This window comes from Orcinus orca, chromosome 6 (genome assembly GCF_937001465.1).
Source record: "Orcinus orca chromosome 6, mOrcOrc1.1, whole genome shotgun sequence".
Classification (NCBI taxonomy): Eukaryota; Metazoa; Chordata; class Mammalia; order Artiodactyla; family Delphinidae; genus Orcinus; species Orcinus orca.
In genome coordinates, this window is record NC_064564.1 from 22853380 (window position 1) to 22867645 (window position 14266).

Sequence of the window (14266 nt, forward strand, 5' to 3'; positions counted from 1 at the left end):
TAGTACTATGGTTAGAGATGTTAACATTAGGAAAAACTGGGTGAAGAGTACTTGGAAACTCCCTGTACTATTTTTGCAACTTTTCTGCAAGTCTAAAATTATATCAAGAACTTCCCTGGCAGTCCAGTGGTTAGGACTCCGTGCTTCTGCTGCAGGGGGCATGGGTTTGATCCCTGGCTGGGGAACTAAGATCCTGGATGCCATGTGATCCAGCCACAAAAAAAAAAAAAAAAAAAAAATATATATATATATATATATATATATATATATATATATATGTATGTATAATATCAAAATAAAAAGCTAAAAGAGAAAAAAAATCACTCTGGGTGGTTAAAATGAAGTTCAAGTGTAGGATGAGGAGTGGGTTGTTGTCAGGCAGGTGCAGAACAGAAGATTTTGCATATGTTACTTGGTGAATTGTTTATATTGTTCTTTTACATTTTTGTGAAGCCATTTTTATACAGTGTATACAATCCTAGTGGGGGGTTGGGGGGGGGGAATGGTCCAAGTGGCCAAAGCAATTATTTCAGCTTGGCCTTATCAAAATGTTGTAGCTTTAACTGCAACTATGTTTTTTAAAATTTCACAAGGAACATTCAAAAACATTCAGAGCAATTACATCTTGGTCAGAGAATGATGGGCAGCTTCTATTTTTTTTCCTTATACCTTTAAGTAATTTTCAAATGATTTACGATTAGCATATTTTGCATATATAATCAAATCTAAATTATTTTTTTAAATTTCAACACAACTATACATATGCTATATGATCACATGGTTATACATTTTTGTAAAATTTCAAAAATAGGATATTTATTTATCCTTATAAAATAATATTTATCCTATATAAAATAATATTTATTCCACAACTGGTTAGGACCACTTTCTTTTATGACTTGGATGTCTCTGTCACATGGTAGTGTTGGAGAGACAGCACCATTATTGAGATCTTCCTGAGTGGAAGCTGATTTAGCAATACATTTAATTTTGGTTTAATGGGCTATATTTCAAGGTTCATTCTAATATAATCTTGCTACTGCTATCTATTATGGCATAAACATGGCTTCTAAGAAAACCCCTACTACCTGCTGTGCCAACCATTCAGCATTTGTACATAAAAGTGAAGGTTAGCAATTGTACTGAGACATGAACATATCTGTGATCTAACTTAGGAGGTCATAGATAGAGTAGAAAAAGTTTAAAATGTATGGATCCAGATGCTAGCCTATGGAAATGTGCTCCAAATCTTAAAGCCCACATATAAAAGAAAATTGTTAGAGGATGACTCAAGTTTAACAAAAGTTTAAAAAATTCACATCACATTATCAACAAAAATTGTGAAGCTGAATGAAACTTTTGTAATAATAATGAAGAACTGTTCATTTATACTAGAGGGAAAAAATGTATAACCTTTTCTATTCTATTTATTTTCTCTATTACAAAACCACTGTATGAATAGGCAATCAAAGTATGTAGCCAAAACAGTTTAAAAAGGTAGAAAAACAATATTATAGAATGGATCAGGCAGTTGGTTGATAAAATTATGTTATCTCTTTGGATTTTGTAATAGTTTTAAAATTTGTAATTTATTATGATTTTTTTCATCTGACTATGTTTACTTCCATCACTTATTTTATATTTGGAGTTTATTTTTTTAAAAGAGCACCCTTTGCCCAATCTTATAAGCTCAGGCACCCCAAACTGGATCTGTGGGGGAATTGCTGTCCCTCAGATACATTTTCTGATCACCTCTAAGGCTGCTTCCTCACTCAAAGAGTGTTAAATAAGAGGTTGATACTTTTAATAGACTAACAGGGATTTAGCACTAGAGTTAATAATTCTGACAGAGTAAGGCAGAGAATGCTGCTTTCAGTAGGGTGGGAAAGAATAGGATGGAACCAAAAATATCAATTTGTGTGCCTCCTGTGCATGGATGGTTTTCTGCACATCAAAGACTGTGTCTATTTTTAAAAAATTAAGTTTTAATTTATTAATGTAAAAATCCTAGTTCTCTTTAAGTCTAGTTGAACGTAAGCTTTAAGCTCATTTTCATTATTCTATCTATAAATACAGTGAATTTAACAATCATTTTAAGGAAGCTTTTGATTACCATTTAATCAGTTTGTACTGAACAAAATATCCTAAATAAGCAACCCTATTTACAACTTAATTACATTTTTACAAACATTTTAAATCACTTTTGCAAGTGTAATATACTTGATTTCTTTTAAAGCACTTGGAATGCCTAACCTAAAAAGTAAAATCTCTTTCATCTAGCTACTCTCCTAAATCTAAATAAGTTAATTTTTAAAATGTAGTGAATTCCAAATTCCCTTAAACATTGCAATACTGTTTACAAACTTGTTCTTGTCTCTCTTTTGCCCCAAAACTCAAGCCCAAAATAAATTATTTAATTACACTTTTCAAATTGGAATCACAAAGCTATTCTGTCATATACACACATATAACAAATTGTCCATATATATAAATGATTTCTAAATTTAGCCCCAAATTATTATTTAATATTTGATTTTTTTATCTCTGTATACTCAGTTCTAAGCCTTCCCAAGAGTTTTCCTATTCCAGGTAAATTGGAGTTGCCATCATCAGAACCTGAGATATTTACCAACCATAGACTTTCAGTCAGGATAAGAAACTGGGTGTGGTGGGCAGTCTTCAAAGATGGCTCCCTCCATGAACCATGCCTGCTGGAATCCACAGCCTTGTGTAGTCCCTCCCCTCAGAATCTGTGCCTTGCTTGTAACCAACAGAATGTGATGGAAAGGAAGTCTTGTTCCTCCCCTCTGAACATTCCTTCAGAATGTTCAGTCTGGGGACTTCCCCAGTGGTCCAGTAGATAGGACTCCATGCTCCCAATGCAGGGGGCCCGGGTTTGATCCCTGGTCAGGAAATTAGATCCCACAAGCATGCTGTAACGAAGAGTTCATATGTCACAACTAAGGAGCCCCCCAGCTACAACTAAGACTGGTGCAACCAAAAAAAAAAGAAAAAAGAAAATTTCTCAGCACAAGAAAAATTAAAAAAAAAAAAAAGAATGCTCATTCTGAAGGAAGCTAGCTGCTATGTAAAAAGTTTAACGACCTTGAGTCCACAATGCTACAAGAAAGCCCAAACTAGCCACATGCAGATGCCATATGTGGATAGAGAGAGCTGTCTGGCCAGCTCCAGCTGTCCCGGGCCACAACCATCCATGTCATTCCAGTTGGGGCCCCAGATATTGTGCTTCTGAATCGAACCATCCCTGGGGAAACCATCTGAACACCTGACCTACAAAACTGTGGAATATAAATATAACAAGTTTCTTTTAAAGCCACTAAATCTTAGGATAATTTGTTGCACTGCAATAGATAACTGGAACAAGATGACTGGGCCACTAGCACATGCTGAGCTCCTGTTTATGGCTTTTATGACATAGGATTCCAGGTTTCTCTCTTTCGACTAGGATTCCATTATCCTGATTTATACTCTCTCTTAAATTTTCAAATTTGATTTGAGTCAATTGGTGCCCAGCCTGAAGGTTATAGCAACTTCCTTCACATCTTGGTTGGATCTTGCTTTTTATTTATTTGTTTATTTTCTCTTTCTTATTATGGACAAAATTTTCAAAGAAATTAAATGACATCTGGTTGGACTCTACATCTCTTTCTTTGTCAGGCTCCAAGCAACAGCATTAAGGTCAGGCTAGTGAAAAGGAGACTTGTGCCTCTGACAGTGTATAGAATCCCCTAGGTGAGCAGCTCAGGGCAGATACTACTTCTCTGAGGTAGATAGCATTTAAAATTCCACTCATTGCTGCCAGGAGACCAGGCAGCTGGAGGGCTGCTCTGCTCAAAGGGTGCTAGAGCCAAAAGTGCTTAAAGACTTTAAGCTTGTTAAGGTTTGAAACCTACAGAATACATTATTGGCTTCAAAATATGTTGAGAAAGCGAACATGCAAAAATATTTAACAGAATGTTCACAAATACATGTTAACTTCATTAAATGCTAAATTTGGTACTTATAGAAATTTCATTACATTTAAACACAATTTTATTAACTCAGACTTTTTTTCACTTTACAAGAATTCCTGAGGGCCAAAACGTCAGTCCATCATAAAATAAATTACTCACACACAAAAAATCAAAAGTAAAAATATATTTTAAATAAAAAATTGTATTTAATGCAGATCAAGGGTACACTGTGATATTATCATGATTCCACAAATAGGAGAATGAAGTCTCTCCTACGTCATAACATGGTCTTGGGGAACTGGTCAGTTTGCGTAAAAAACAACTCAGGTAAATTTTACGCATACAGTCACTATCCTTCCAGCCTGCTCAACTCTCCTTGGCTGTAGGCTATTCTTTCACTATCTCTCTTACAGAAATAGATCCTAAATGATTCTTCCCCTAGGCAATTAATGTATTATTGCCATTTTCAGAAATAAGTCACAGGCAAATGAAATGATTTGCCTAAATGGTTTACAGCTAGTAAATAGAAAATGGTCGAAGACTGGAACTCATGTCTCCTGACTTCAGCATTCTTTTTTCCCCTTATTTTTCCCTTCAAAGCTCTTTGTAACTTTCATTTTACTCACAGGCTGAAAGCCATTGTCAGTGTCAGGAAAGATACACCATGCAATTTTCCCATTCTCCTGGGACATGATTCCACACCAATTGACCAAGGAATCACTCCTAGGACTGTGCTTTGGGGAAAAAAAATGAAGAATAAGAAAGGCTACACGGAGAAGGGAGAAAGGAAGAGTTTGAGTAAAGAAGCACAAATAATAACAAAAAACCCAAACCCAAACCCAAACTATTTCATAATGTTGTCTTGGGCCAGATCTCCTGCTACCATACATCTTAGATGTAGTTCAGGGCAGAGGTTGGAGTGTAGGAGCCAGAGTAGATTTCTGTGATTGGATCCTGGGGGTAGGAGACAAGAAGGACAGAATATTAGAGACAGCCTTGATTGTCTTTGGGAAACTTGTGTTTTTCCTCCCTTTCAATCAAACCCAGTTCCAAGAAAACCATCTGTTCTTGGTCACTTGCACAATCCGAGTCAGTAAATGACCTCAAGAGGCATTGCATTTCAGCTGTCTTATTTTGGCTGCAAGAAATAGAACTGAATTTTAGCTCACTTTTGCTAATCATGTAGGACTTCATGTTGTGTCTTTCTGTTTCCTGAGAGTCCTCTGCTTTCATGTTGACATTTGGCCTTAATTTTCCTTTCCATCATATGCTTTATTATGAAAACATTTCTATTTTAAGGTACATCAGAAGCCTTTGTTGCTATAAAGATTAGAATTTATTAAGTTGAAAAATAATTATGCCCCCAGCAACTGAGAAAAGTTTATTTTCCCTAAGGCACTTTCACCTCTTAAATCACACGATTTAGTCATATAGCCCTGGACTATTCCACCAACATAAGGGAGCCCATCTTGCCCTCACTACCCCCAAAGAGGTTGCAGAAGCCCCTCGCCCATGGAGAGTCTTTTCTGGAGCACTAAGCAAGGGACAAAACACCCATGTGGTCTATATGCTTGGAAACATAGAGAAAATCAAGCCAAGAAGCAGCAGAATAAAAAGAACCCTTCAAAGAGTTTAAAGGTAAAAAAAGTCTTCTCCTTTTCAATATTTTGACAGGGAAAAGTGAAATAATCCCAAATAGCAAAAAGTTGATTTATTTTGCCTTCATGTTAATTCTATGATGGTTCTATGCTCTCTTTATTGCCTACTTCCTGTTGGGAGTGTCCCTTTAGTTTCCCCACCCAGCCAGTAAAGGTCATGGAGGCAACTCACCCACGTTCCTGCAGATCCTCTCTAGTCCACTGGAAGAGCGTCCAGAGTGGCTTCCTAAGCTTAACCGTGAGACTCTCTGTCTTGAGTGTGCCTTCCATCTGCAGGCCATTGTGACTGGATAAGTGTTGAGTCTTTCCCAGTCAGGAGAGCAGGCCTACCAATTCCTGTTGCCCCACAGTAACCTGTAAATCTCCCAATCCTTCACTGCCCTGCAATAATCCCATCCAACCGCTTGTGTCACATAGAAACCAGAGCTGTCAGGAAACTGTCATTTGTTGTGTTCTTGGTGAAGATGATATGCGAATAGGATAATGAAGAGACCACTAAGCAATTCTCATAGAAGAGCGTGGACCTCTTTAAAAATCTTACTGTTTGTCACTCTAGTCTCTTCTGACCTATTTCCTCCTTGCTTCAGACTTAGCTGAGAAGAAACACAGCTGGTTTTCATTATTTTCTCCACCAGTACTCTTCACGTAATTGAAAACAACTACTTCAGACTTCCCTTTCTCAGATGAAATAATGCCAAATCCATGAGTATTTCCTCCATGTTCCATTTTCTTTGTGTGTGTGTGTGTGTGTGTGAGAGAGAGAGAGAGAGACAGACAGACAGACAGACAGACAGACTGAGAAAATTCTGAACAAATCAATTAGAAAAATATCTCTGGGAAATGTGAAGGTGAGCTTGTATTACGTGAGCTTGGTAAGAATGATGGACTGAGAAATTTGATGTTTATCATGGAATCAGAGATAAGTCATAGAAGCATTTTAAACAGTACAGTCTTTTTATTTTTATTAGTCATCCATTTTATACACATTAGTGTATACATGTCAATCCCAATCTACCAGTTCATCACACCACCACCACCACCCCTTGCTGCTTTCCCCACTTAGTGTCCATACATTTGTTCTCTACATCTGTGTCTCAATTACTGCTCTGCAAACCAGTTCATCTGTACTGTTTTATAGGTTCCACATATATGCGTTAATATACGATATTTGTTTTTCTATTTCTGACTCACTTCATTCTGTATGACAGTCTCTGGATGCATCCATGTCTCTACAAATGACCCAATTTTGTTCCTTTTTATGGCTGAGTAATATTCCATTGTATATATGTACCACATCTTCTTTATCCATTCGTCTGTTGATGGGCATTTAGGTTGCTTCCATGACCTGGCTATTGTAAATAGTGCTGCAATGAACATTGGGGTGCATATGTCCTTTTGAATTATGGTTTTCTCTGGGTATATGCCCAGTAGTGGGATTGCTGGGTCATATGGTAATTCTATTCTTAGTTCTTTAAGGAACCTCCATACTGTTCTCCATAGTGGCTGTCTCAATTTACATTCCCACCAACAGTGCAAGAGTGTTCCCTTTTCTCCACATCCTCTCCAGGATTTGTTGTTTGTAGATTTTCTGATGATGCCCATTCTAACTGGTGTGAGGTGAAACCTCATTGTAGTTTTGATTTGCATTTCTCTAATAATTAGTGATGTTGAGCAGCTTTTCATGTGCTTCATGGCCATCTGTATGTCTTCTATGGAGAAATGTCTATTTAGGTCTTCTGACCATTTTTGGATTGGGGTGTTTGTTTTTTTAATATTGAGCTGTATGAGCTGTTTATATATTTTGGAGATTAATCCTTTGTCCCATGATTTATTTGCAAATATTTTCTCCCATTCTGAGGGCTGCCTTTTCATCTTGTTTATGGTTTCCTTTGCTGTGCAAAAGCTTTTAAGTTTCATTAGGTCCCATTTGTTTTTTTGTTTTTATTTCCATTACTTTAGGAGGTGGATCAAAAAAGATCTTGCTGTGATTTATGTTAAAGGGTGTTCTTCCTATGCTTTCCTCTAAGAGTTTTATAGTGCTTGGTCTTACATTTAGGTCTCTAATCCATTTTGAGTTTATTTTTGTGTATGGTGTTAGGGAGTGTTCTAATTTCATTCTTTTACAAGTAGCTGTCCAGTTTTCCCAGCATCACTTATTGAAGAGACTGTCTTTTCTCTATTGTATAGCCTTGCCTCCTTTGTCATAGATTAGTTGACCATAGGTGCGTGGGTTTATCTTTGGGCTTTCTATCCTGTTCCGTTGATCTATATTTCTGTTTTTGTGCCAGTACCATATTGTCTTGATTACTGTAGCTTTGCAGTATAGTCTGAAGTCAGGTACTCTGATTCCTCCAGCTCCATTTTTTTCCCTCAAGACTGCTTTGCCTATTCAGAAGACCAACTGCTTTTTAAATCCTGTTAACATGGTTCAAGTTTCCTGCCTTGGCCAATTTAATGAGTTGATTAGCTGGGCCTTTATACTTAACTCAATAAAAAACTAAGCAGATGTAAGTTTAAAAAAAATTACTTGTAGCTTTATGTCTTAATAACTGGCACAGTTTGTCCTCAGACATTATTCTTATTCTTTTTCAGAGTCCTTATTTATTTTTCATGTGGCAGGTGGATTCTTAACCACTGTGCCACCAGGGAAGTCCCTGAGTCATTTGATTTTAATAGGTGAGTTTGTAACAAACATTTGCATTTCCTGAAGTTACAACATGAAGATAGACTTCTAGTTAGTTAAACAAATATTTCTGTAAAATATTCAAACTTTTACAGTGTGGAAAGTATGACACAGCAGTTCTAAAATTTTTACCCAAGAGTATTAAAGAACAATATTGATGTATTTGAATACAAGAATTCTGAGGCATATTCCTGTTTAGTTTTCTCATGTTTAGAACAAAGCTAAATGTTTAAAGCATCTCTTAAATTAGCTGTGAAAATATCTGACATAGACATACTTGTTAGCATATATATTTATATTGATAGATTTAATTTTTGATGTATTTTAAATTCCACAATATTCTTTTTAAAAAAATCAAAATATAACATGAATTTGACTTAAAACTCAATTCTCTGCCCCAGAGGCAACCACTTCGAATCATTTCTTTTTTTTTTCTTTTTTTTTTTTTAGGGTAAGAAGTGGTTTTATTTAGAGAGAAACACACTCCACAGAGTAAGGGCCATCTCAGAAGGTGAGAGGCCTGAATCATTTCTATCTTTAGTTTTTAAAATTTTTCAAATTTCTAAACAATAGCTTTACTCACCTATTTCTTTACTAATTTTAGACATTATCAGTCAATAATGTGACAGATGAGGGTTTTGTTCATTTACACACACATCATTAGTCCCACTCTTTACTCCCAATACCATTATTCCACTGTATTTAGTCTTTCTATTGGTTACTTTTGTTGCTCTTATTAAAGTACTTAAATCTCTTGACTAAGTTGTTTATTGCTGTACAACAAATTACACTAAAAGTTAGTGACTTACAACAGCAATAAATGCTTATTACCTCACAGTTTCTGTGGGTCAGGAATTTGGAAGCAAATTAGCTGTGTGTGTGGTCCTGGCTCATGAGATTTTAGTCAAGTCATCAGCTGGAGCTGCAGTCATCTGAGAACTTGACTGGGGCTGAAGAATTTGCTTCCCAACGGCTCACTCACATGGATGTTGAATTGGTGCTGACTGTTGGTGTTGACTTTGTTCCTTGCCATCTGCACTTCTCCACAGGGCAACTTAAGTTCTTCACTACCAGACATTGGCTGCCCCCAGAGCAAGTGTTCCAAGAAAGAGCCAGGTGAAAGCTTCCATGTGCTTTATGGCCTAGCCTCAAAAGTCACACACCACCAATTCTGTAACAGCCTCTGGATTATAGAGCTTGCGTGAGGGGACTACACAAGGTCAAGGATAACAGAAATGGAGTCATCTTCTTCCTTCTGGCCTCCGTGATTCACATCTAACCAGCCCCCACCCCCCAAAAAATACACTTACCTCTTCTCAAGATGTCACACGAGTCTTATCCTTTATAGCTTCTACTGAAAGTCTGGGACCTTGCCATCTAAATTAGTGTAAGTGTAGGTGTGATTACTTGAGTATAGGTACTGTACAGATCCTGTTAACCTGAACACCTGTAAACTAAAGAGACGTGTTATCTGCCCCACACGTTCAACATACAGTAGTGGGACAGACACAGGATAAACCATTATAGACAGTTCCATTTAAAAGTGGAGTAAAAGTGATCACTTGTCCATATCAATTCTGAAATCCAGTTGGAATTCTCTTGATTGGAAAGTGTCTTGACTCAGTCTTACTCCTTCCCTGGAATCTCATATCTCTGCCTTCTGGGCTACTGTTGCCATCCTTTGAGTTACCCTACCTTTTCTATGAACAGTTGCCTGTGTTTGCTTGCTTCCTGCCTGTAAGTTTGTGGGTCCAGTGCTTCTTTCTTTTCATATGTTTCTGTCCCTTTCAGTCCAAGCTAGCAATATTTCTTCCAGTATAATTTTCTTTGGGGAGATTTACTCCATTAAACAGAAATGCACACATAGGGTTTTTTATGATAACCCCTTCATCTTGATCTTCAGGTAAGACTGTTGAGAAAGAGCACCCTTAAGCTTCTTAGAAAGCTCTATTGTTCTTAGATCTTTTTGAGGTATTAACAAAAGATTTTATAGCCACACCCTTGACTTCACCTTTTTCCTGACAGTGCCCAGGATTTTATATTCTACTAAAAGCCATATCTTAATTTTAGTGTTGTTTCCTACCTGGAGAGACTGGAAAAATTTTTACAGCTGGCTTCATCAAGTCCTGGCTTCTTACTGTATAAAAATTATTTCTCCAGCTTATCTCTTTCCTCTTGTGTTTCAATATAAGCTGCAAGAAGAAACCAGGTGGCACCATCCACCCACCTGTGTGGAGATCTTCACTAGATCACCCAGTTCATTAGGTACATTTTTTATTTTCCATGTTACTTCAGGCAGCGGTATTGCAACGTTCTGTCTCTACATAACAAGGATTCCCATTCTCTGGTATTCAGTTACATTTTTCTTAGTTTTATTTAACCTCTCACCAGCAGCCTCCTCTAAGGCCATCCAGGTTCTACAAAAAGTCACTTCAAGGCACTTTAGGTTTTCACTAACACTGTTTTTTTTTCAGCTTCCACCTACTGCCCAGTTCCCAAGCCACTCCCACACTTCAGTTTTTGTTATAACATCACTTCACTTCTAGTACTAAAATCTGTGTCAGTTATCTATTGTTGCTTAAATAATCACTCTAAAACTTAGCTGTTTAAAGCAGCAACAAACATTTTTTATCTTACACAGTTTCTTTGGATCAGAATTTAGGAGAGGATTAGCTAGGTGGTTCTGATATAGGTTCTCTCATGAAGTTGCTGATGAGATGCTAACCAGGGCTGTAGCCATCCAAAGGCATCCACTTCCAAGAACGGCTCATTCACATGGATTGCAAGTTGGTACTAGCAGTGGGCAGGAAGCCTCAGATCCTCATCACATAGACATCCACAAGACTATACCGGTGTCCTCATTACCTGGCATACACCAGGAGCAAGTGATCCAAGAGAGAAAACCCCATGGAAACTACAGTGTCTCATAAGAACTAGCTTTGGAATCACACACCATCATTTCTGCAAGATCTTCCTGGTCATACACTTATATCAGTCATACTAAATATAGGAAAGGACCATACAAGGGCATGAGTACCAAGTGTCAGGGATCACTGGCTGCCAATTTGGAGGCTGGGTACTGCGCCTCTCTTTCTTACTCATCATGTACAGGCTGCATCTCCTAGATTGCCAGTTAGTAAAATAAAGATACTAGCTCCTCTAGTATACTTGCCCCTCATATCTCTATCACTACCAACCCTTTCCACCACCCAGCTGTTGCCAGCTGTCATTTACTTATTCATTTATTGCTAAAGTTAAGAATATTTACATTCTATTCTGAAACCATAGTTCATATCTATACTTTGTCTCAGTTAATTCTAGAAACTAAAATCAGTAAATAGCATTTATATTCTTATAGCTTTATAAATAATGTAAAGAGCCAAGTAGTGAGCAATGATATTGCTTCTTTCCTTTTTGTTCCAAAGTCGAATTCCTATGCCATATAAAGAATAATGTTTAAATTAATTATATTTCCTTCTAATTCAACTGTTGCTCAAATTTATTTATTATGCCATTTTAAATTTCTTTTCTATTTAAACCACGTCTTTCTGTGCAATTTTTATTTCCCTGGAGTTTGATGATCCATGTTTTTTATCATTGGTAGAAGAAACCTATGCCTTCTAAATACCTCCTAGTCCTTACCTTTTCTATCTATTAATTATCTACTAAGTCAGTCTGATTTTTTTTTTTTAATTTGACCACACCATGCAGCTTGTGGGATCTTATTTCCCCAAACAGGGGTTGAACCTGTGTCCTCAGCAGAGCCTTAACCACTGGACTGCCTGGACCGCCAGGGAATTCCCAGTCTGATTTTTCTATTGCTATGAATATATCTCTTCAGTGCTTTCAGCCTCATAGAACAAAAAACACAACTCAAACTGGCCTAAATAATAACTGAAAATCCAAGATAGGATGGATTTCAGAGTTGGTAGATCTGGTTGCCTCATGAATGGAGGGTAGCTACCTTCACTTAGGGGTACCTACTTCCTCATTCATGACTAGTGGAGACAGAGAGTTACTACCAGAAACCTTTCCAGTATAATAAGAAGAAACATTCTCAGATCACCCTCACAAATCTTTCCTGCTGCTTCAATGATCATTCTTGAGTCTGTCACTCAGGAGGAGATTTACTCTGATTGGCATATGCCAATAAGAGTCTGTTCCTAATGCTGGAGGTGAGGCCAGTGTCCTCTAAATCATACGAGCTAAATGGAAATCTAGAAACTTGAATATCAGGTTTATCTTGGGAAAATAGAGGGATTTGTGAATTCTGGGTAGGCAACTAACTATACATTTTTAAAAGGATGGCTTTTTAGGTTTGGGGGTTTTACAATGATGTTTTAGAGTATAGTTCTTTTTCCCTTATCTTACTTGGCATGCAACAGTCTATTTCAGTTTGAAGTCTTGTGTTTTCTTTCAGCTACAAAATTTTTCATATGTTATTTCTTTGATAATTTCTCTTCCATGATTTTTGTCTGTCTAGTCTTTAGGTCAGTTATCTCATTTGTCTTTGTGAAGTAATGACAGCCTCTACTGAATCCCAAGTTTGTTTGTTTGTTTGTTTTTAGATATTTCAGATACAACTTGAGTCTGCTTCTAAATGAAAAAGAATGGAAATGACAGTAACAAGATTTCACCACTGAATATTGTGATGTGACTGTAGCAGTCTTATATGTGAAACTCAAGAAGGAAACAGCTGTGTTCCAAAGCAACTAAATATGCAGGTCTGAAAAAATGAAGGCATTTTGTTTAACTGCCACATTCACTCCAAAGCCCGTTCATCTCCTTCAGCAACCCAAAGATTAAGCACACGTTCTGCTTAGCTATATAAAAAAGTGACAAACATGCTGCACCACTGACATCACAGGACAGTTGACTGTAAACTAGACTTCTGATGCTGGGCTTCAGCTTCATTTTCTCACAGGTCATCATCTTCATCCAAGAGAGCAGTTGTCTGAAAAACCTCTAGCTCATGCTCACACTGCACTGCCAAGGCTGGGTCCGTGACCACCTCTGGTGGGTCAAGAGCAGGCATGGCGATGAACTCCAAGTTAGGGTCTTTGATCAGTTTCAGAAGAAGGGCTTTTCAAAGTTGTAGTTACTTTTGGCGGAAATGTCATAGTGCTGAGGATTCTTCTTTTGGTGGAAGACAATTGATTTTGCTTTAACTTTTCTGTCCTTAACATCCATTTTGTTGTCACACAACACAATGGGGATGGTTTCACATACTCATACCAGATCTCTATGCCCATGAGGCACATTCTTGTAACTTTTTTTTTCTTGTAACTCTTCGTGTTACATCAAACATTATGATGATGCACTGAGGTTGGATATAATAACCATCTCTCAGTCTACCAAATTTCTCCTGACCAGCTGTATTCCATGCATTGAACTTAATAGGTCTTCTGTTGGTATGGAACACAATGGGATGGTCCTCAACACCCAAGGTAGATATATACTTCTCAAATTCACCAGTGAGATGACATTCCTCAAATGTAGTTTTTCCAGTACCGCCATCACCAATCAATACATGTTTGAACTGAACTTGGGGTTCTCCTTGGGCAGCCATCCTGATGTTACTTCCAGAAGCGTCTCCACACCCATCTGACTGAAGGCTCTGGATCCCAAGTTTCGATCCTCAGTTTCAATAAATATATTCATCTTTTCATTAACTTACTCATTGAATTATTTATTGAAACTTTATTAAATATTATAAAACAGGCACTGAGCTATGTGGTAAAGATACAAATATAAGTAAGATATTTTCCCTGCTCTTAAAAGACACCTGTCTAGTGGGGAAGATACACTGATGTATACAGTGCTATAGTTGAAATATGTGCAGAATAGAATTGGAGTCCAAAGAGGAAATAGACTATTTAATTGGATAGCAGGCAGAAAAGACTTCACAGAGAAGGTAATACTTAAGCTGCATCTTGAAAGATGAGCAAATA

General features: G+C 37.2%; 1 pseudogene; it reads right to left on the minus strand.

Moving 5' to 3' along the window:
* Window positions 1–13233: 13233 nt before the first annotated feature.
* LOC101285085 (GTP-binding nuclear protein Ran-like) lies at window positions 13234–13914 on the minus strand (annotated as a pseudogene).
* Between the last annotated feature and the right edge of the window lie 352 nt (window positions 13915–14266).